General features: G+C 45.5%; 1 protein-coding gene across 2 annotated transcripts in view; it reads right to left on the reverse strand.

Moving 5' to 3' along the window:
* LOC144500817 (zinc finger protein Aiolos-like) overlaps window positions 1-24,853 on the reverse strand; it is a 151,154-nt gene that overhangs the window by 12,827 nt on the left and 113,474 nt on the right. The gene's annotated exons all lie outside the window — the stretch shown is intronic.

Below are 24,853 nucleotides of genomic sequence, written 5' to 3' on the forward strand. Positions count from 1 at the left end.
AGGAAAAAGATGCTAACCAGGCTGAGGTGAGTGAGAAGGTGACTGGTACACTCAATGGAATCATGGTTTTCCACCCACTGTGGTTGACAAGTCTCTCAACCGCATTCGACCCATTCCCCGGGCCACTGTTCTCACCGCCTCCCCTCCCTCCCAGAACCAGGACAGGGTCCCCCTTACCCCCACCAGCCTCCGCATTCAAAGGATCATCCTCCGCCATTTCCAGCATGATGCCACCACTCAACACATCTTCCCCTCACTCCCCCTGTCAGCATTCCGCAGGGACTGTTCTCTCTGGGACACCCTGGTCCACTCCCCCATCACACCCAACACCTCACCCCCTGCCCACAGCACCATTCCATGCAAGAAGGTGCAACACCTGCCCCTTCACCTCCTCCCTGATCACCGTCCCAGGTCCTAAACACCCCTTCCAGGTGAAGCAGTGCTTCACATGCACCTCCTTCAATCTGGTCTAATGCATTCGCTGCTCCCAGTGCGCTTTACTCTACATCACAGAGACCAAACGTAGACTGGGTGACCGCTTTGCTGAACACCTTCGGCAAGCAGGACCCAGACCTTCCTGTCGCTTGCCACTTCAACACCACCCTGCTCTCCTGTCCACATGTCCGTCCTGGGCCTTTTGCAATGTTCCAGTGAACCCCAACGCAAACTGGAGGAACAGCAGCTCATCTTCCGACTGGGCACTTTACTGCCTTCCGGACTGAACATTGAGTTCAACAACTTCAGAGGCTGAACTCTCTCCTCCACCTTCACCCCATTTCCATTTATTTTATTTCATTTCATCTCATTCACCCATTTTTATCATCCTTCTCTCTCCTTCCATTTTCCACTTCTCCATTCCACCTCTCCTAGTTGACCCCCTTCAGGGCAACTGCCAAATTTCCTTTAACAATCAGTACCTCTGTTCTGCCATTTACGCATTTGGATCACTGAATGGACACTTTTAGCACCTTCTCAGCCTTCTGTATCCTCATTGACATTCCCTTTGTCCCATTCCACACCCCCCTCTCCCCCCACCCTCACAGTATAAATCTCCGCTAATTCTCTTTGCTCTCAGCTCTGACAAAGGGTCATCCACGCTGGAAACGTTGGCTCTATTCTCTCCCCATAGATGCTGTCAGACCTGGTGAGATTTTCCAGCATTTTCTGTTTCTGTTTCAGATTCCAGCATCCGCAGTATTTTGCTTTTAACACTGTTCATATGGTTTATATTGATTTTCAAAATCTATTTGGTACAGTGCTACGCAACAGACTTGTGCGCAAAATTCTAGCTCATAGAATAAAAAGGAAAGCATGCACTTGGGCAAGAAATTGGTTCAATGGTAGGAAACAGAGGGTTACGTATCTGGTTATTTTTAAGGTTGCAAGAGGTTTTCTAGTGGAGTTCCCCAGGGGTCAGTGTTGGAAGCCTTGTTCTTCCTGATACATAAAAATGACCTAGATTGTGGTGTTCAGGGCATGATTTCAGAATTTGTAGATGATAAGGAGATTGGAAACGTTGTCAAATGTGAAAAGGATAGTCTTAAACTTCAAGAGGATATAAATATGTTGGTGGATTGGGCAAACAAGTGGCAGATGATATTCAATGTAGTGAGGTGATTCATTTTTGCAGGAAGAATACGGAGAGATCAAATAAAACAAAGGGAGAAACTCCAAAGAAGGTGCAAGAACAAAGGAATTCGGTGTACGTGTACATAAGCCTTTGAAGGTGGCAGAGCACGTTGAGAGAACAGTTAATAAAGTAAATGGCATCTTCAGTTTTATTCATAGGGGCATTGAATAAGGAGGTCATATAGAACTTGCATAAGACATTAGTTAGGCCTCATCTGAAGACTGTGTGCAGTTCTGGGCACCATTCTTGAGGAAGAACGTGAAGGCATTGGAGAGAGTACAGAGAAGGTTCACAAGAATGATTCCAGGGACAAAGAACTGTAGCTATGAGGATAGATTGGCGAGATCAGGACTGTTTTCCTTGGAAAAAAGATGGCTGAGAGGAGACTTGACAGAGGCATTCAAGATGCTATGGAGTATCGACAGGGTAAATGGTGAGAAATTGTTCCCACTCAAGGGAGCATCAAGAACTAGAGGGCACAGATTCATAATAATTGGCAAAAGGAGTAAAAATTATGGAGGGAAAAAGATTTTCACCCACAGGGTGGTTGGAATCTGGAACAAACTTCCTGAGAGGGTGGTAAAGGCAGCTTCGATCGAGGTATTCAAAATAGAATTGGATTGCTATCTAAAAAGAAAAATGATTTGATGTATTATCACATTGTCACATGTATTAGCCGACAGTGAAAGACATTGTTTCTTGCGCGCTATACAGACAAAACATACCGTTCACAGAGAAGGAAACGAGACAGTGCAGAATGTAGTGTTACAGTCATAACTAGCGTGTAGAGAAAGATCAACTTAATACAGGGTGAGTCCATTCAAAAGTCTGACAGCAGCAGGGAAGAAGCTGTTCTTGAGTCGGTTGGTACGTGACCTCAGACTTTTGTATCTTTTTCCCGAAGGAAGAAGGTGGAAGAGAGAATGTCCGGGGTGCGTGGGGTCCTTAATTATGCTGGCTGCTTTGCCGAGGCAGCGGGAAGTGTAGACAAAGTCAATGGATGGGAGGCTGGTTTGCGTGATGGATTGGGCTACATTCACGACTTTTTGTAGTTTCAAAATGTGCAAGGTTATGGGGACAAGGACTGGATAGAATGCTCTTTCAGAGAGCCAGTGCAGACTCGATGGGCCAAATGGCCTCCTTTCACACTATAAAGATTCTGTGATGTGAAAAACTGGGATTTATTATTATATTCAGTTTGTGTCCCTGGCTTTAAATGATCAAACTGGCTACATTCTTCACAGAGTTATCTTTCTTCAACTGTAATCAGACTCAGGTCCACAAACTTTGTATATCTAACCCACTGCACTAACCAATACCTTGAATGTTAGATGGTTCATTGAGCTAATGTTTTATATAATGACAGCGATGAGGTAAGAGTTTGTTATTATGATGCAAGTGCATGACAGGTTTGGAGTTCCCTCATTGAGGTGTACAGCAACATGTGTAATTGTACAGGACTTTCATACAGGTCACAGAATAGCTACAGCATGGAAGGAGGCCATTTGGCCCATTGTGTCTATGCCAGCTGTCTGAAGGAACAATTCGCCGAGTGCCATTCTCCCCCCTCTTCTCTAATAGTAATCAATTCCCTCTTGATGCCTCAAATGGGCGGCACAGTGGCATAGTGGTTAGCACTGCTGCTTCACAGCTCCAGGGGCCTGGGTTCGATTCCCGGCTTGGGTCACTGTCTGTGTGGAGTTTGCACATTCTCCTCGTGTCTGCGTGGGTTTCCTCCGGGTGCTCCAGTTTCCTCCCACAGTCCAAAGATGTGCGGGTTAGGTTGATTGGCCATGCTAAAATTGCCCCTTAGTGTCCTGAGATGCGTAGATTAGAGGGATTAGCAGGTAAATGTGTAGGGATATGGGGGTAGGGCCTGGGTGGGATTGTGGTCGGTGCAGAGTCGATGGGCCGAATGGCCTCTTTCTGCACTGTAGGGTTTCTATGATTTTATGGATTGAACCTGCCTCCACCACACAGGCAGTGCATTCCTAACCCCTCACTGCCTGAAAACCTTTATCCCTCAACTGACCATTGTCTTAAATATGTGTCCTCTGATTCACGATCCTTCCAGCAATGGGAACATTTCTCTCTCTATACTCTGCCCAGACCTCTCATAATTTTGAATACCTCTTTCAAACCTTCCCTTCTCCAAACAAAAGAGTCCCAACTTCTCCAATTTATCCATGGGGAATCATGCATTTATGACACAAAAATAGGTGGGAAGGCAAGTGGTGAGGATGGCACTATTGTCTACAGAGGGTTATGGACAGGTTAAATGAGTGGGCAAAAGCTTGGCAGATGGAATATAATGTAGGAAAATGTGAAGATTTGTACTTGGGTAGGAATAAGAAGCTAAATGCTATTTAAATGGAGAAAGACTGCAGAAAGCTGAGGCGCAGAGGGATTTGGGGGTCCATGTGCATAAAGTACAGAAAGCTAGCATGCAAATTCAGCAGGTAATAGGGAAAGCAAATGGAATGTTGGCCTTTATTTCAATGGGAACGGGGCATGAAAATACAGAATTCTCGCTAAAACTACACAAGTTAAACCACACCTGGAATACTGTGAACAGTTTGGTCTCCTTACCTAAGGAAAGATATACTGGCATTGGATGCAGTGCAGAGAAGGTCCACTAAGTTGATCCCGGGTGTGGAGAGATTTTCTTATGAGGAGAGGTTGAGCAGGATAGGCCTTACTCATTAGAGTTTAGAAGAATGAGAGGCGACCTTATTGAGACAGAGTTCTCAGGGAGCTTGACAGAGTAGATGCTGAGAGATCGTTTCCCCTTGTCGGAGAGTCTAGGACCAGAGGGCATAATCTCAGGGTATAGTTCCACACACCTAAGACAGCGATTAGAAGGAACTTCTTCTCTCAGAGAGTAGTGAATCTGTGGAATTATTTAATCAGTAAGGGAAACAAGGATCATAGGGATAAGACAGGAAAGTGGAGTTGAGGATTATCATATCAGATCAATCATGATCTCATTGAATGGCAGAGCAGGCTCGATGGGCCGAATGGCTCCTCTGCCTTATAGTCTTACTTGTGAAGACCTGAAATGGGAGGAGGAAAGTATAAGAGCAGCATTTTCCTTCACATGAAATAGCTCCTTACTGTGTTTCAGCTGTATCTTAGGGATAGTATCACTCACCTCAGAGCTAGAAGGTCAGGAATTCAAGTCCGAATCCAGAAACTTGACCACATAATCCAGGTGAATCTCAAGTGAAGTACTGATTGAGAGTTCAACAGTTAGAGGGTCAGTACTGAGGGAGGGCTGCATTGTTTAGCGGTCAGTACTGAGGGAGCACTGCATTGTTGGCGGGTTAGTACCAAAGGAATATTGCACTGTTGGACAGTCAATTCTAAGGTAGTGTTGCAATGTTAGATAGTTGGTACTGAGGGACAGCTGCACTGTCAAAGAGGCAGTACTCAGGAAGTACTATACTGTGGGAGAGCTGCATTGTCGGAAGAGCAGTGTTGAGTAAGTGCTGAACTATGAAGGCAGTACACAGGGAGCACTATACTGAGGCAGTGCTGCACTGTCCAGAGGGACAACACTGCTGGAGTGCTGCACTGACACAGGAATGGTACTCAGAGAGCACTGCACTGTCAGAGGGTCAGCATTGAGGGAGTGCAGCATTGTCAGAGGGGCATTACCAAAGGAGTGATGTACTGTTGGAGGGTCATTGTTGAGGGAATACATACATATCCTGGATGAAGTTATCTAATCCTAGGTAGGCTTTCCTGATTTATGTTCCCTCTGATGTAAATGTACAAATAATGAAGATACTGTATAATGGTATTATAGACTAGAAGCAGCTAACAGCTATCTGAACTTTGAAAGTTCTCTCATCTCCATCAACATTCTGAATAACCTACAACTGCAAACTGCAGAACAGGATGGAACGAGCAAACTCTTTCAATAGTGCTCACATACAAAATGATTTTATTATGTACATGTATTTGAGAGTTTTAACTTCTGGAGAATTGCTGCATTGCAAAGTTTTGAAATGAGAAATTAACAGTACGTCACAGATCAGAAGCTGTGACCTATATAAAGAGATGTGATGTGATTATATCTGAATGTAATGCCCTATTTAATAAAATGGAAATTTTACATGAAGGAAAATAAAGTGATCACATTTTTAACCTTTAGACGAATGGCAGGAATAGGGTTGACGGTGAGCTCCCAAGACCAGCTAATCACTTAGAAATCATAGAAACCCTACAGTACAGAAAGAGGCCATTCGGCCCATCGAGTCTGCACCGACCACAATCCCACCCAGGCCCTACCCCCATATATTTAACCGCTAATCCCTCTAACCTACACATCTCAGAACACTATGGGGCAATTTTAGCATGGCCGATCAACCTAACCCGCACATCTTTGGACAGTGGGAGGAAACCGGAGCATCCGGAGGAAACCCACGCAGACACGAGGAGAATGTGCAAACTCCACACAGACAGTGACCCGAGCCGGGAATCGAACCCAGGTCCCTGGAGCTGTGAAGCAGCAGTGCTAACCACTGTGCTACCGTGCCGCCACACAGCCCGATGATGAAACTCATTGAGTAAGGCTCTGCAACAAGTGTCAGTTGTTACAAAATATCTCCCTTCCAGAAACAATGCATTAATGGGATCTACTTTAGATCCCATCACAGAGTCTGGTCTATACTCCCTGATAAATGTGCTTTGTGAGGAGGTCCCACTGTAGTCATCTCACAAAGCACTGGGCATTTGAAATGATGATGATGGCTGCCCCATCAAACTGAGGATATGCAAACAGTGTTTGCTGTAAAGTGTGACCTCTCAAGGGTCTCCAAAGGACTGCAGACCAGTCTGAGACAATGTAAACCCTTTTCAAGGATGCTCGGGACAACATCAGGTTAGATTATTTCAAATCCTCATTTTCCGGCAGCTTGGGTGGCACAGTGGTTAGCACTGCTGTCTCACAGCACCAGGGATCCGGGTTCGATTCTCGGCTTGGGGTCACTGTCTGTGTGGAGTCTGCACATTCTCCCCGTGTCTGCGTGGGTTTCCTCCAGGTGCTCCAGTTTCCTCCCACAGTCTGAAAGACGTGCTGGTTAGGTGCATTGGCCATGCTAAATTCTCCCTCAGTGCGCCCGAACAGGCGCCGGAGTGTGGCGACTAGGGGATTTTCACTGCATGTTAATGTAAGTTTACTTGTGACACTGATAAATAAGTTTTAATGTGTACAGTTTTCTGATATTCACAGAAAAAGACAAGGGCTGAAATGTACTGGCTGTTTGTGCGGGCAGGATCTTCCCGTCATGTCGATGGTGTACCCCTGCAGCGGGTTTCCTGCAGCAAGGGGTGCATTCAATGGGAAACTGCTGACAATGACTGGACCAATGACTGGAGCAGCAGATCCCGCTGCCAGCCAATAGCTGGCTGCCTCCGCTGCGGGTTTGGTGGAAATCTCGCCCAGGGATTTGTAATGCTGTGTCCTGTTTTGTCTCCAAATGAGATGATGATGCTGAACTGGTCAGCAGGAGGGTGAATATTTGTGGAATAATCATCCAAGCTGTTTTTCAACAGTAGACCAGTGGAGTACAGTGTAACATTCCAACATCAGAGTTTAATCCGGACAAATGTGAGGTAATGCATTTTGGAAGGTCTAATACAGATAGGAAATATACAGTAAATGGCAGAACCCTTAGGAGTATTGATAGGCAGAGGGATCTGGGTGTACAGGTACACAGGTCACTGAAACTGGAAATGCAGGTGGAGAAGGTAGTCAAGAAGGCATACGGCATGCTTGCCTTCATCGGCCGGGGTATTGAGTTTAAAAATTGGCAAGTCATGTTGACGCTTAATAGAACCTTAGTTAGGCCGCACTTGGAATATAGTGTTCAATTCTGGTCGCCACACTACCAGAAGGATGTGGAGGCTTTGGAGAGGGTACAGAAAAGATTTACCAGGATGTTGCCTGGTATGGAGGGCATTAGCTATGAGGAGAGGTTGGAGAAACTTGGTTTGTTCTCACTGGAGCGACGGAGGTTGAGGGGAGACCTGATAGAAGTCTACAAGATTATGAGAGGCATGGACAGAGTGGATAGTCAGAAGCTTTTTCCCAGGGTGGAAGAGTCAATTACTAGGGGACACAGGTTTAAGGTGCGAGGGGCAAGGTTTAAAAGAGATGTACGAGGCAGATTTTTTACACAGAGAGCGGTGGGCGCCTGGAACTCGTTGCCGGGGGAGGTAGTGGAAGCAGATACGGTAGTGACTTTTAAGGAGCGTCTTGACAAGTGCATGAATGAGATGGGAATAGAGGGATATGGTCCCTGGAAGGGTAGGGGGTTTTAGTTCAGTCGGGCAGCATGGTCAGTGCAGGCTTGGAGGGCCGAAGGGCCTGTTCCTGTGCTGTAATTTTCTTTGCTCTTTGTTATCAGCTATGACACCCATTATGCAATCACCCTTGGTGCAGAGGAACACCTTGTATTGGCTGCAACCACCCTGGAAATTGAACTAAAGATACATAAAGTGAAAATTCTAAACGGCGATGTGAATGATCAGCTGAAGAGTATATTAGGACGGCACGGTGGCACAGTGGTTAGCACTGCTGCCTCACAGTGCCAGGGACCCGGGTTCGATTCCCGGGGGCACGGTGACACAGTGGGTTAGCACTGCTGCCTCACAGTGCCAGGGACCCGGGTTCGATTCCCGGGGGCACGGTGACACAGTGGTTAGCACTGCTGCCTCACAGCGCCAGGGACCCGGGTTCGATTCCCGGGGGCACGGTGGCACAGTGGTTAGCACGGCTGCCTCACGGCGCCAGAGACCCAGGTTCAATTCCAGCCTCGGGTCAGTGTCTGTGTGGAGTTTACACTTTCTCTCTGGGTGCTCCGGTTTCCTCCCACAGTCCAAAGATGTGAGGGATAGGTTGATTTTCCATGCTAAATAGCTCCTTAGTGTAGGGGAATTAGCAGGGTAAATATGTGGGGTTACGGGAATAGGGCCTGGGTGGGACTTTGTGGCTGGTACAGATTTGATGGGCCGAATGGCCTCCTTCTGTACTGTAGGGATTCTATGTTAACATTTGTGATTGTGACTAGCCCATTTTTTTGTGGACTCACTACATGATTAACGTGAGGCAATACTAGGAACCTGAACCTCTCCTTCAAGAATTTGTTGAACCTCCTGGAACAGCATCCCCCATGAAGTGTCACAAATAAAACTTGTTTGTTTCTTGAAATTGAGAAATGTATTTAAGCTTTATAGCTAAGATTCAGCAGCACTGTGTGTGTCTGATTATTACAATCCTGAGATATACGTCCACTCCGCACAGTGGAGTCTTCAACCCTTAACCTCCTTGATGATTGAGCATTTCAGACAAGGCAGGGCGATAAGCAGAATAGAGCAAAAATATGTGATAGCGAGGATTTGCTGCTGGGCCTGTGAGTGGGTGACGAAGTTACGTTGCTGCTGCTGTATGGGTAGAGGGACAGTGCGCAAAAAATGATTTTCTTCCACACTCCCACAGGAATGATTATAGACCAAAGTCTGGTTCAATCCAACACCAATATTATACTGGTACCTGGACACAATGGACGAGGGAAAAGTGTGAAAAATGGTTCCCAGTGTCATCCTCACTTTCTAGATTTCACTGGTGACATAATCACATCAGACCACCTCAACTCCCTCTGAATGATCAGCTGAAGAGAGCACGTTACAGTCAAAGACTTCAGTCCATCAGTTGAAGGGCTGACACCAGCAGCAAGCTCCAGGGCATGGCAGCACCAATCACATGGCTAATGGCTCCACAAAAACTCTTTCTGCCCTTCTCTGCTGGGTCTTTGCTTTTCAGGGTGAAACTCAAGTGAAGCTCAGCACAGGTTGGTGCTAAAATGTTTGCAACACTCAAACATGCCAGAATCTGGCGACTGGAGTCCTCCTCATGTTTTATTTTTCTATCAGTCAGTCCTGAATTATGCTGGACTGCGTTTGGAGTCAGTCCAGCCAGTGAGATAAAGATGTCATGCTTTGAAAACAGATGGGTCAGCAATGCTGCAAGTTCAATGTTTAGAGCAGCATTTGGAATTTGTTTGCTGGCTAATGTTTAGCGTGATTACCAACTGTACCATGGAATCTTCAGTTGCAATCTTTGGTGTCAACCAAGAAAAATGACGACAGACAACAGTTGGTGCTGAGATAAAGATCAACTGTGGTAATGGTATTGTACGTTGGTTGCAGAGCTCTGAAGTAGTGCAGAAAACAAGATAGTGGCCAGCTCCGAGCATCGGCTGACTAACATTGCCAATCAATGTCGGCTACAATAACAATAAAGCTGCCTGAGAGTTAACAACAATATATCCCTCTGTCAGAAATACTCATCGATCCTGCCTACCACCAAATGGTTTGTGTGATCAGCCTGCTTTGCTCCAGCAATGTGGGGAAGATGCCAAAAGAGGAATAACGGAAGAGGCTGGTTTATTGAAAAGTTACTTGATGAGAGAGCGAATTGAAGGGGTGTTCAAATTGTTGGATTCTAAATCAAAACAAAATGAAAATTCACATTATATGGTTGGCAAACTGGAAATCCACTCCTTGGGAATTTATAATGTGCCCTGTGGATCCAGAACTGGCTTGCCCAAAGGAGGCAGAGAGTGTGTATAGATGGGTCTTTTTCTAATTGGAGGTCGGTCACCAGTGGTGTGCCCCAGGGATCTGTTCTGGGACCCTTGCTGTTTGTCATTTTCATAAATGACCTGGATGAGGAAGTGGAGGGATGGGTTGGTAAGTTTGCCGACGACACAAAGGTTGGTGGGGTTGTGGATAGTCTGGAGGGATGTCAGAAGTTACAGAGGGACATAGATAGGATGCGGATAGGATAGATAGATGGGCGGAGAAGTGGCAGATGGTCTTCAACCCAGATAAATGCGTAGTGGTCCATTTTGGCAGGTCAAATGGGATGAAGGAGTACAATATAAAGGGAAAGACTCTTAGTACGGTAGAGGATCAGAAGGACCTTGGGGTCCGGGTCCAGAGGACTCTAAAATCAGCCCCGCAGGTGGAGGATGTGGTTAAGAAGGCGTATGGTGTGCTGGCCTTTATCAATCGAGGGATTGAGTTTAGGAGTCCGGGGATAATGATGCAGCTATATAAGACCCTCGTCAGACCCCACTTGGAGTACTGTGCTCAGTTCTGGTCGCCTCATTACAGGAAGGATGTGGAAAAGATTGAAAGGGTGCAGAGGAGATTTACAAGGATGTTGCCTGGATTGAGTGGCATGCCTTATGAGGATAGACTGAGGGAGCTTGGTCTTTTCTCCTTGGAGAGACGTAGGATGAGAGGAGACCTAATAGAGATATATAAGATGTTGAGAGGCATGGATCGGGTGGACACTCAGAGGCTTTTTCCCAGGGTGGAAATGGCTACTATGAGAGGACACAGGTTTAAGGTGCTGGGGGGTAGGTACAGGAGAAATGTTAGGGGGAAGTTTTTCACACAGAGGGTGGTGGGTGAGTGGAATCGGCTGCCGTCAGTGGTGGTGGAGGCGAACTCAATAGGGTCTTTTAAGAGACTCCTGGATGAGTACATGGGATTTAATAGGATGGAGGGTTATAGGTAGGCCTAAAAGGTAGGGATATGTTCGGCACAACTTGTGAGGCCGAAGGGCCTGTTTTGTGCTGTAGTTTTCTAAGTTTCTATGTAAATGAATGGTTGAAGGAAATCTGTATTACGAGATTGGGGCGGCACGGTAGCACAGTGGTTAGCACTGCTGCTTCACAGCTCCAGGGACCTGGGTTCGATTCCCGGCTTGGGTCACTGTCTGTGTGGAGTTTGCACATTCTCCTTGTGTCTGCGTGGGTTTCCTCCGGGTGCTCCGGTTTCCTCCCACAGTCCAAAGATGTGCGGGTTAGGTTGATTGGCCATGCTAAAAAATTGCCCCTTAGTGTCTTGAGATGTGTAGGTTAGAGGGATTAGCGGGTAAATGTGTAGGAATATGGGGGTAGGGCCTGGGTGGGATTGTGGTCGGTGCAGACTCGATGGGCTGAATGGCCTCCTTCTGCACTGTAGGGTTTCTATGATTCTATGAGAGTAAATGGGAAAGTTTAGACTGAGGAATTCTGTAATGCAGGACTAAATGGGAAGGGAGTTTAGAGTGTTCAGGGCTGATCTTAAGTTGACCCATCCAGCAGAAATCGCTTATCAATCCACTGCCAAATATATTGGGATCTTGTGTTGGAAGGTTCAGGCTACCTGCTGGAATTAGGCAGGAGGCATTTCATGATGAGTAAATTGGGGACCAATATTGGGATACGTGGGACACAAATGCAACTTTCAGTGACAACTGAATGGAGCATGGACTGTAAACATTTCACCATTTGGACTGGGTGGTGCAAAGGAAAAGGACCCATAAATGACCTCCAGGAAAATTATGTGGCCAGATAGAACTTGGGCCACCTGCCTGTGATTGACACATGTGCCCTTGAGCACTGGTCTACTTGCCTTGCAGGCAGTTCAGCCTCTGCACCTCCCACTATTGTGCCAGCCCATGCAGCTAGAGAGATGCAGTGGGATAGACAACTGGCTAACAGCATTGCCATTGACCCTCAGAAAGAATCGGGCATTCCTCTACCAGCCTGCCCCATGAATCAGGCACTCCACTACCAGCCTGCCCCATGCTCACAGTTCAAATCTATCCCTTGGAATTCGATCAGGTGAAAGTTGCGGTGATACAAAACTTGGAAACATTGTGACCTCTGAGGAAGGTAATGCAATACTTCCAAAGGACACAAGATAGGTTAGTGGAATGGACGGAAGAGTGGCAGATAAAATTTAATTCAGAAAACTATTTTGGTTGGAAGAGTGCAGAGAGATAAGATAAAGGATACAATTTTTAAGGTGTAGAGGAACCTGGGTGTATAATGTACATAATGAATCATTGAAGGTGGCAGGAAAGATCAAGAGGAATGAGCATACAACATTCTAGGCGTTATTAATAGAGGCATAGAGTATAAAAGCAAGGGAGTTATGGTAGACTTGTATAGGACACTGGTTGAGCCTCAACTGGAGTATTGCATCTGTTCTGGATGCCACATTTGAGGAAAGACATGAAGACATTAGACTGTAGAAAAGATACACAAAGATGGTCCCAAGGATGAGAAACTTCAGATATGTAGACAAATTGTAGAAGTTAGGATTATTTTCCTTGGAGAAGAGAAGGTTGAGAGTAGGTTAGACGAAGGTTTTCAAAATCATGAGGGGGTCTGGACAGAACAGATAAAGAAAAGCTGTTCCCATTGTTGGAAGGATTGAGAACAAGAAGGCACAGATTTAAAGCAAAGTTTTAAAGTTTATTTATTAGTGTCACAAGTAGGCTTACATTAATACTGCAATGAAATTACTGTGAAAAGCTCCTTGTTGCCACACTCCAGCGTCAGTTCGGGTACACTGAGGGAGAATTTAGCACGGTCAATGCACCTCACCAGCACATCTTTCAGACTGTGGGAGGAAACTGGAGCACCCGGAGGAAACCCACGCAGACACGGGGAGAATGTGCAGACTCTGCACAGGCAATGCCCCAAGCTGGGAATCGCATCCTGGCGCTGTGAGGCAGCAATGCTAACCACAGAAGCGATAGTCCCATGAGGTAAAACTTTATCACACAGTGAGTGGTTAAGAGTGCAGTGCCTAAGATTGTGGTGGCGGCAGGTTCATTCAAGACATTAAAGAGGGAATTGGAATATTATTTAAAAAGGCAAAATGTAGGGCCCAAGATAGGGGAGTGGCGCTCGGTAAATTAATCCTACGGAAAGCTGGTGCAAACACGATGGGCGGAATGGTTTCCTTCTGTGCGGTAACCATTCTGTGAAAGTCTGTGAAAACTATGAAGGTGGTTTAATTTCATCGGTTTTGCCTTCAGTCTAAAAAACATGCTCACCTGACCTTGAAATAAACCACAGTTTATTAATGAACTGGTACATTTTGAAGCAACGTATAGAACAAATTTTCCTGCCACAATCATCATCATTTGGTGTCCAGATTTGTCAGATGTACAAAGATGAAAAAATACCAGGTTCAACCACCTAGGCTGAGCACAAGTAAAGGAAAATGCTCATTTCCTGTTGAGATATGTAATGTGGTTGGCTCATGATAGAGGGATGTGCACAGAGGTAGATTATTTTGCAATCACAACTGCCTATCTGATTAACAATGATTATTATCAGAGGCAGCTGGGATCCTCTGATAATGATTGCATAAAAAGAAACTTGTTTGATTTCAGGATATGTTTGTGACTGACAGCTTCAGTAAGAAATGGCTGCTGTGTGTGTGTGTGTGTGTGTGCTGGAATGTCGCACTTTGAAATACTTTGTACAAAAATTCCATTGCTTGTAGATATTTTATTTTGTGAATTTGGTTTTTTTGAAAATGATTGAAGTGGACAATGAGTGACGGGCTGCCTGGGATAACTGGGACCTCTTCTAATTTTGAAAGTAATACAGTCCCATTCTTACTGAATTCAGTGCCTCCTTGAGAAAAAAACTTCCTCTGAAATTCCCCGCCTTCCTTCTTGGGAAAGTCCACCTGCCACTTGCCCAAAGTGAAAACATCTCAAATCGGGTATTTTCATATTCCTTTAAAACTGTTCCACGTGATTTTTATCCCATGGGAATGATATGCTTTGGTTCATTAAAACATTCTCCACAATTGTTTCTGCAAAGTAATTCATGTATTTTGGTCCCTGAAAATAGAGGGAGCATGCGCCAAGTGTTGTAAGAGTTAGAAATCTGACATCCCACATTGTGCTGAGGGGGCAGCGAGAGGACACAAAGCACAGAACTCATGAAGAATAACAACCCAAACAATCCTTGGGAAGTTAGGTACTTTTAGAAACAGTTTCCTTTTCAATGATTTCAGTGGCAACTTTGCACCACCACCACTGAGTGGTTTGCTAGGTTATTTCAGAGGGCAGTTAAAGAGTCAACCACATTGCTTTGGGTCTGGAATTGCATGTAGGCCAGACCGGGTAAGGATAACAGATTTCCTTCTCTAAAGGACATTAGTGAACCAGATAGTCTCTCGTACTTCAGTCCAATTATGTTCAAGAACTGAATAGTGCTTCCACTTCTCCAGCACTCCATTTACATTCCTTGAGAAGTATGAAATAATCCTGTTATCTGACAGAGAATTCATCTTCCATGTGTAGATTTTGTTCTCTGACACAGTCTTTCACGTACCCCTCACTCAAAATTGAAATTGCCAATGCATACATAAATCACCAAGTAATCCATTTCAGTTATGATATTGTTGGCTAAAATATTAGGAAAACTACTCTTCTTAAAAGAGTGGAATCTTTTATATCCACCTCAGGGGGGCAAACTGGCCCTTGGTTTAACGTTGCATTCAGGACTATTAATCCAGAAACTTAGCTAATGTTCTGGGGACCTGGGTTCGAATCTCATCAGGGCAGGTGGTGGAATTTGAATTCAATAAAAAATATCTGGAATTAAGAATCTACTGATGACCATGAAACTATTGTCGATGGTCGGAAAAACCCATCTGGTTCACTAATGTCCTTTAGGGAAGGAAATCTGTCATCCTTACCCGGTCTGGCCTACATGTGACTCCAGAGCCACAGCAATGCGGTTGACTGTCAACTGCCCTCAGGCAACTAGGGTTGGGCAATAAATGCTGGCCATTTGGTGGCCCATATCCCACGAATGAATTTTTTAAAAAGTGCAATTCTGAATTGTCAGTCTAGATTATGTGCTCAAATCCTGAAGCTTCAAGTGGGGTTCAAACAAATGACATTTTCACTTAGAGAGAGAACAGTGCTACCACTGAACCAAAGCTGACACAGCACTCCACAAAGTTCCTGCTACTTTGAATTTTCCTCCTGTAGCTCTTCTGCACTCCAGATATCCTATTCTATGCACTCTTACTCCAGACCCAAGAATTTGACATGAATAAGTTTTACATCATAAGAAATTTAATCCACAATAAATAAAAGAAATCAAAATTAGTGTTACGGCCAATACCAACCATTGTAGGTTAACCTTTTGTTATATAGATAACCTGACCTAGAATGACTTCATGGGCTAATTTTATGGGTCACTGCTGCTGGCGGGGGAGGGGAGGGTGGGGGAGGGCACCACTCACTTGCTGAGCTTGATGGAAACGTGGCTAGTGCCCATAATTTTAAGAACGTGTTTGGCAAACTATAGCAGTACATATGTCAGAGGCATGAGATCCCACCTGCTACACACTCGCAAAGTGACCACTTTATATGTGAGCTCAATGGCACAGATACATGGTCAGCGTTTCCAAACATACTGAGACGAGGACTGGAATTTTCCGGCCATTCGCGCTGGTGGGATTCTCTGGTCCAGGTTCAGGTTCTACCAAAGGAATCAAGTGGAAGGCAAAAGAATTGCTCAGTTTGTGGCAATCTTATAAAGGTTGGCACAATATTGAGAGTTTGGTGAGTCCATGTAAGATACACTTCAAAATTGTCTAATTTGTGCTCTCCAAAATGAGGCTATCCGAAGAGGATTGCTCACTGAGCATGCTTTACTGTAAAGGCAGCAGTGGAAATTGCCTTGTCGATGGAACTAGCTGCTAAAGCGTCTTCACAATTTGGTGCAGGAATGAAGATTTATTGGGAACTGCCCATAAAAAGTCAAAACAGCAACAAGCGTGTCACAAACGTGCCAAAATGGGCCATTCAGTGAGTGAATGCTGGAGCAAGGATAGTCAATTCAAGAATTGTGGCAAAATGGGTCACATTGCAAAAGCTTGTTGGGCTAGACCAGCTTCCCCTGAGAAGAATATTCAGAAGAACACTCTGGGTACCTTCAAGAAGCAGAACAAATTGCATTCTACAAAGAGAATTTATAACATGGAAGAAAAGAATTATGACTGTGAAGAAAAGAGGAGCTCCAACTGAATGTCACCCAATGCAGGGTGAATCACATAGATTCTGGTGATTCCAAAGTTAAGTGGACAACCTATTAGGATGGAGTTTGGTACTGGTGCCACTGTATCTTTAATTCCTGAGACTACATACCAACAAAAGCTGAAGCATCTTCCTTTAAAACCAGCTGATATGATTTTAAGGACACAAACGGAAGAGATCTTACCATCGAAAGGTTAAATCATGGTCAACGGCGAGTGCTGACAACAGACCGGTCGATGCCAAACCAGACCTACGGAACCTTCTGGATAAATACAAGAGTGTTTTCAAAGAGACACTTGGCTCAATGAAGGGACTTCAAGTGAAACTAAAGATAAAACCTAATAGTCAACCAAAAAGTTTCAAAGCAAGAGCGGTGCCATATGCAATTCGGCCCAAGGGTGAAGAAGAATTAGTATAATTGTTAACACTGCTGTGTTAGAGCCGGTTACAATGAGTGACTGGGTTATCCCCATCGTATCAAGGAAAACCCTAAAGCTTTCTATAGGTATGTCAGGAGTAAAAGAATGACTAGGGTGAGATTAGGGCCAGTCAAGGACAGTAGTGGGAAGTTGTGCGTGGAGTCTGAAGAGATAGGAGAGGCATTAAATGAATGTTTTTCGTCGGTATTCACACAGGGGAGGGACAGTGTTGTCGAGGGGAGTACTGAGATGCAGGCTGTTGGACTGGACGGGATTGAGGTTCATAAGGAGGAGGTGTTAGCAATTCTGGAAAGGGTAAAAATAGATAAGTCCCCTGGGCCGGATGGGATTTATCCTAGGATTCTCTGGGAGGCTAGAGAGGAGATTGCAGAGCCTTTGGCTTTGATCTTTGGGTCGTCATTGTCTACAGGAACAGTGCCAGAAGACTGGAGGATAGCAAATGTCCCTACTCCCCTTGTTCAAGAAGGGGAGTAGGGACAACCCTGGTAATTATAGACCGGTGAGCCTTACTTCTGTTGTGGGCAAAGTTTTGGAAAGGATTATAAGAGATAGGATTTATAATCACCTAGCAAGGGATAATTTGATTAGGGATAGTCAACACGGTTTTGTGAAGGGTAGGTCGTGCCTCACAAACCTTATTGAGTTCTTTGAGAAGGTGACCAAAGAGGTGGATGAGGGTAAAGCGGTTGATGTGGTGTATATGGATTTCAGCAAAGCGTTTGATAAGGTTCCCCATGGTAAGCTTTTGCAGAAAATACGGACACATGGGATTGAGGGTGATTTAGTGGTTTGGATCAGGAATTGGCTAGCTGTAAGAAAACAGAGGCTGGTGGTTGATGGGAAATATTCATCCTGGAGTTCAGTTACTAGTGGCGTACTGCAAGGATCTGCTTTGGGGCCATTGTTGTTTGTCATTTTTATTAATGACCTGGATGAGGGCGTAGAAGGATGGATTAGTAAATTTGCGGATGACACTAAAGTCGGTGGAGTTGTAGACAGTGCGGAGGGAAGTGGCAGGTTACAGAGGGACATGGATAACCTGCAGAGCTGGGCTGACAGGTGGCAAATGGAGTTTAATGCGGAAAAGTGTGAGGTGATTCACTTTGGAAGGAGTAACAGGAATACAGAGTACCGGGCTAATGGTAAGATACTTGGTAGTGTGGATGAACAGAGGGATCTGGGTGTCCATGTGCATAGATCCCTGAAAGTTGGCACCCAGGTTGATAGGGTGGTTAAGAAGGCATACTGTGTGTTAGCTTTTATTGGTAGAGGGATTGAGTTTCGGAGCCAGGAGGTCATGCTGCAACTGTACAAAACTTTGGTGCGACCACACTTGGAGTATTGCGTACAGTTCTGGTCGCCGCATTATAGGAAGGATGTGGAAGCGTTGGAAAGGGTGCAGAAGAGATTTACCAGGATGTTGCCTGGTATGGTGGGAAGATCGTATGAGAAAAGGCTGAGGGACTTGAGGTTGTTTTCGTTAGAGAGAAGAAGGTTAAGAGGTGACTTAATAGAGGCATACAAATGATCAGAGGATTAGATAGGGTGGATAGTGAGAGCCTTTTTCCTCGGATGGTGATGGCTAACACGAGGGGACATAGCTTTAAATTGAGAGGTGAGAGATATAGGACAGATGTTAGAGGTAGGTTCTTCACGCAGAGAGTAGTAAGGACGTGGAATGCCCTGCCTGCAGCAGTAGTGGACTCGTCAACATTAAGGGCATTCAAATGGTTATTGGATAAACATATGGATGATATTGGAATAGTGTAGATTAGAGGGGCTTTAGATTGGTTTCACTGGTCGGCACAACATCAAGGGCCGAAGGGCCTGTACTGCGCTGTAATGTTCTATGTTCTATCTGTCATGAAACCAAATTTGTGGTGATTTAAAAACAACCATAAATCCAGTGTTGCGTGCTGATCAATATCCACTTCCTTTAATTGAAGATTTGTTTGCTGGGTTATCAGGGAGGCAGAAGTTCATTAACTTTGATCTTTTATAAACATATTCACAGATGAATGTATCCACTGAATCTCAACTATTATTTACCATTGCTACTCATAAAGGTCTTCTTCATTATAAAGAATTTACTTTTGGAATAACATCTGCACCAGCCCGATTCCAAAGATCAAAGGATCAAATTTTATGTGGTCTCTCTGGTGTACAATGTTACTTGGATAATATTCTAATTGCAGGGTCCAGTGAACAAGAGCACTTGAATAACTTCATAGAATCACTACAGTGCAGAAGAAGGCCATTCAGTTCACTGGGTCTGCACCAACTCTGACAGAATATCTTACCCAGGCCCTCTGCCCCGCCCTATCCCCGTAACCTCACACATTTACCATGACCAATCCGCTTAATCTGCACATCTTTGGACTGTGGGAGGAAACTGGAGCACCCGGAGGAAACCCACACAGACACGGGAAGAATGTGCAAACTCCAGTCACCCAAGGCCGGAATCGAACCTGGGTCCCTGGTGCTATGAAGCAGCAGTGCTAACCACTCTGCCTCCATGCCACCATAGAAGCAACATTGGAACATCTTCAAGCACACGGTCTGCATATCAAGAAAGAAAAGTGTGACTTTTTCCAGATGTCAGTCCAGTGTTTGGGTCACATTATTGACCAACTTTCCCTGCATTACTACTCTCAAAAAGCAAGTTTATTTGTTGCAGTCGAACCCCGATTTAACGCGCCCCGATCTAGCGCGAATTCGCATATAATGCGATGGTGTCATTGGACCCTTTTTTCCCGCTAATAATTGGCAAATTTAGCGTGACCCCGCTTTTATGGACCCAACCATCGTGTTATAACGGGGCTCCACTGTATTACTTCCAGAAGCTTCAGAAATAGTAGAGTATCAAGAACAGCGTCAAGCTGCTAGATGGGAAGCGAGGGCAAAACAACACACATTTCAACAAGGATATCGAGTGTTAGCTCGTGAGAAATGGGTACCAGCCGCAGTTTTAGCAAAAACAGGTCCAATTTCTTACATGGATCAAACCAAAGATGAACTAGTTTGGCGACACCATGCTGACCAATTATCATTGAAAGCTTGAAATGATTTCTCACAGTCATCTCCAGAAGTACCAACTTCTTTAGTCCCTAGTGTTGTGAATATTACGACGGGAGAGTTAGTTGAATCGGAATTGCCTGATGATTGTGTCTTATGCTACTATCATAGAATCCCTACAATGCAGAAGTAGGCCATTCAGCCCACTGAGTCTACACCGACCACAATCCCATCCAGGTCCTATTCCCATAACTCCACATATTTCCTCTGCTGATCCCCACCCCGACACTAAGGGGCAATTTATCATGGCCAATCAACCTAACTTGCACATCTTTCAAGTGTGGGAGGAAACCAGAGCACCTGGAGGAAACCCACACAAACACAGGGAGAACGTGCAGACTCCACACAGATAGTGACCCGAGGCCGAGAATTGAACCCGGGTCCCTGGCACTGTGAGGCAGCAGTGCTAACCACTGTGCCACCATGCTGCCCAATGCTATACCTTGTGAGAATGATGCAGAATTAGTTTCAAGAGAAGAAGTGTCTACTGAAGTTCCAAATCATACTTTTAGGGTCAAGGACAGCCAGATTCCAGAACATTATATATAACCAAAGAGGAATAGACGCCCTCCTGATCGACTTTCTTATTGACTGTGTGCAATGACTAATGATGCATAGTACTGTGTCTAGAGTATTATTGATCCTGTGTATAACATCGTAGTAACTTGTTGTCATGACCACAGAATGAAGTGGAAGTGGAATGATTGCTTTAAGACTAGGTCACATGATTGGATGGTGATGTCACTGGGGTGTTTCAAAGGCTCTGCTTTTAGTTACGGTGTCTGTTATGTGCAGAGAACATCTCTTTCAATAAACCTGTTGTGTGTTCCTTTGAGTCTACATGTGCAAACCGTGGGGGAATTCTTGGCCGTTCACGCTGGCGGGATTCTCCAGTCATGTTGGCAGCACATCTCCTCCCGCATGTTTTGTGGCATGGGTGGGGTGACATCAATGGAAAATCCCAATGACAGCGATGGGACCAGAGAAACCTGCCACCAGCAAACAGCAAGCCACCCCCCGCCACTGAGAAAGGGAGGCTGGAGAATTCCCCATGTCTTTCCCTTCTCATTTAAAACCCACAATGCCTAACATAGTTAGGACACTCCACTGTTGTTGTGAATTTTTTGTTTATCACATCAACACCAGCAACTTGTACTAATATAACACGTTTAACATAGTAAAGGCACATCAGGGGGGCTTTGTCAAACAAAATGTGACCCTGAGCCACAATAGGTGATATTAATGCAAATGACCAAAAGTTTTGTCAAACAGCTAGGGTTTAAAAGACTCAAACAACCTCAGTGCTCCTCCAATTGGTGTTCAACATGGAAGAGTACCAATTCATCAGCTGGGGACGGGGGGGTTGGTGCTAATCAACAGGAGTTTACATGCCCATGCCATGAGACTTCATGGAGACCAAAGTTGATGTTTAAGACTCCCTGGGCAACTCCCCCCAACCGTACATCATTGTGCCACCACCTGGTGGCTCTGTCCTGCTGGTGTGCCAGGGAAGGTGATGGTGATTAAGCTTAACGGAAGAGAAGTTAAAAAAAAGGCAGAGAGATTTAACTTGAGGTTTCCAGACACGAAGGGGCAATTCATCATGGCCAATCAACCTAACTCTTTACGCAGAGAGTGGTTGGGGTGTGGAATGGACTGCCTGCAGTGATAGTGGAGTCAGACACTTTAGGAACATTTAAGCGGTTATTGGATAGGCACATGGAGCACACCAGGATGATAGGGAGTGGGATAGCTTGATCTTGGTTTCAGATAAAGCTCGGCACAACATCGTGGGCCGAAGGGCCTGTTCTGTGCTGTACTGTTCTATGTTCTATGTAACTCACACATCTTTCAAGTGTGGGAGGAAACCAGAGCACCTGGACGAATCCCACACAGACACAGGGAGAACGTGCAGACTCCACACAGACAGTGACCCGAGGCCGAGAATTGAACCCGGGTCCCTGGCACTGTCCCATGGTGAAGCAATTAAAATTAGGACTGCTCAAGAGGCTAGGAGGAGGTTCCAAGAATAGGGGGCACGAGGCCTTGGGGAAACAAGGATGCGAATTTTAAATTTGAGACATTGCTTATGTGGTATTTGACCTGTTCCCTATTTTTTGTATTTCATAAACCTGTCTCATCTTATGCCATCAGCTCAACAAATGCTCATGTGTTCCTCTACATTTCTTTACAAGAACAGAAGAAATAGGAGCAGGAGTGGGCCATTTGCCCGTCGAGGCTGCCCCGCCATTCAGTACAATCAGAGCTGATCTGGTCATCAGCTACATTTTCCCGCCCTCTCTCCATATCCACTAATTGCAACACCAAAAATCCGTCTCTTCCAGTCTTAAAAGTATTCAGCGATGGAACATCCACAACCGTTTGGGATACAGAATGCCAAAGATTCACAACCCTTTGAGCAAAGTAATTCCCCCTGTTTCAGGCTTTGCTAGAATTAATCTCTGGAGAGTATCTGGGGAAAAGTGCATGATATTGAAATGAAGGTGGGCACTGGTGTGGGAGCTGTGCTGTTGCTCTGACCATTTACAAAGTGTTAAAGTTCAGAAATAAAAGAAAGGCTTGCATTTATGTTACACTTTCCATAACCGCGAGTCATTCCAAAGCACTTTAATTAAAGCCGGGAGACTTTAATTTCCCAAACATAGATTGGAATATCCCTAGGGTAAGGGGTTTGGATGGAGAAGAGTTCGTTAGGTGTGTTCAGGAGGGTTTCCTGACACAGCATGTGGACAAGCCTACAAGAGGAGAGGCTGTACTTGATCTGATACTGACCAATGAACCTGGACAGGTGTCAGATCTCTCGGTGGGAGAGCATCTTGGGGATAGCGATCATAACTCTATCTCCTTTAGGCTTGCATTGGAAAAAGAGAGGATCAGGCAAGCCAGGAAAGTGTTTATATGGAGTAAGGGGAAATATGAAGACATTAGACAGCAAATTAGAGGAGTAAATTGGAAGGAGGTATTCTCGGGGAATTGTACTGAAGAGAGGTGGCAGTTTTTCAAGGAATGTCTGTCTAGAGTTCTACAGGACAACGTTCCGAGCAGACAGGGAGGAGTTGGTCGGTTAAAGGAACCGTGGTGCACGAAATCTGTGCGGGACCTAGTCGAGAAGAAAAGGAAAGCGTACAAAAGGCTCAGAGAGCTTGGCGAAGATAGGGATTTAGAAGAGTATGCGGCTTGTAGGAAGGGACTAAAGAAGGAAATTAGGAGAGTCAGAAGGGGTCACGAGAAGGCCCTGGCAGGTAGGATTAAGGAGAACCCTAAGGTGTTCTATAAGTATATGAAGAGTAAAAGGAAGAGACGTGACGGAATAGGGCCTATAAAAGGTGAAGGCGGGATAGTCTGTACGGAACCAGTAGAAATGGCAGAGGTGCTCAATGAGTATTTTGCCTCGGTTTTCACAGAGGAGAAGGACCTGGGTGGATGTACTGTGGGCGTGCGGTGGACTGAAAGGATGAAGTATTTGGACTTTAAGAAAGAGGTTGTGCTGGAATCTTTGAATGGCATCAAGATAGATAAGTCGCCGGGACCGGATGGGATGTACCCCAGGTTACTGTGGGAGGCGAGGGAAGAGATTGCAGAGCCTCTGGCGATGATCTTTGCGTCGTCGATGGAGACGGGAGAGGTGCTGGAGGATTGCGGATGTGGTTCCTAGTATCAAGAAGGGGAATAGGGATAGCCCAGGTAATTACCGACCAGTGAGTCTAACCTCAGTGGTTGGTAAACTGATGGAGAAGATCCTGAGGGACAGGATATATGAGCATTTAGAGAGGTTTAGTATGCTCAAGAATACTCAGCATGGCTTTGTCAAGGGCAGATCGTGCCTTACGAGCCTGGTGGAGTTCTTCGAAAATGTGACTAAACACATTGACGAAGGGAAGGCGGTAGATGTGGTTTGTATGGATTTTAGCAAGGCGTTCGATAAGGTCCCCCATGCAAGGCTTCTAGAAAAAGTGAGAGGGCATGGGATACAGGGGGCTGCTGCCCGGTGGATCCAGAACTGGCTTGCCCAAAGGAAGAACTCCCGCAGCCTCATTCGCCTGATGAATTCCTCTGTGTCCGCTGCGAGACTGATGGGGTCTAAAAGGCCCAAAGGAGGCAGAGAGTGGGTATAGATGGGTCTTTTTCTAAATGGAGGTCGGTCACCAGTGGTGTGCCCCAGGGATCTGTTCTGGGACCCTTGCTGTTTGTCATTTTCATAAATGACCTGGATGAGGAAGCGGAGGGATGGGTTGGTAAGTTTGCCGACGACACGAAGCTTGGTGGGGTTGTGGATAGTCTGGAGGGATGTCAGAAGTTACAGAGGGACATAGATAGGATGCAAGACTAGGCGGACAAGTGGCAGATGGACTTCAACCCAGATAAATGCGCCGTGGTCCATTTTGGTAGGTCAAATGGGATGAAGGAGTACAATATAAAGGGAAAGACTCTTAGTACTGTAGAGGTTCAGAAGGACCTTGGGGTCTGGGTCCATAGGACTCTAAAATCGGCCCCGCAGGTGGAGGAGGTGGTTAAGAAGCCGTATGGTGTGCTGGCCTTTATCAATCGAGGGATTGAGTTTAGGAGTCCGGGGATAATGATGCAGCTATATAAGACCCTCGTCAGACCCCACTTGGAGTACTGTGCTCAGTTCTGGTCACCTCACTATAGGAAGGATGTGGAAAAGATTGAAAGGGTGCAGAGGAGATTTACAAGGATGTTGCCTGGATTGAGTGGCATGCCTTATGAGGATAGACTGAGGGAGCTTGGTCTTTTTTCCTTGGA

This window comes from Mustelus asterias, chromosome 11 (assembly GCF_964213995.1).
Source record: "Mustelus asterias chromosome 11, sMusAst1.hap1.1, whole genome shotgun sequence".
In the NCBI taxonomy this organism is placed as follows: Eukaryota; Metazoa; Chordata; class Chondrichthyes; order Carcharhiniformes; family Triakidae; genus Mustelus; species Mustelus asterias.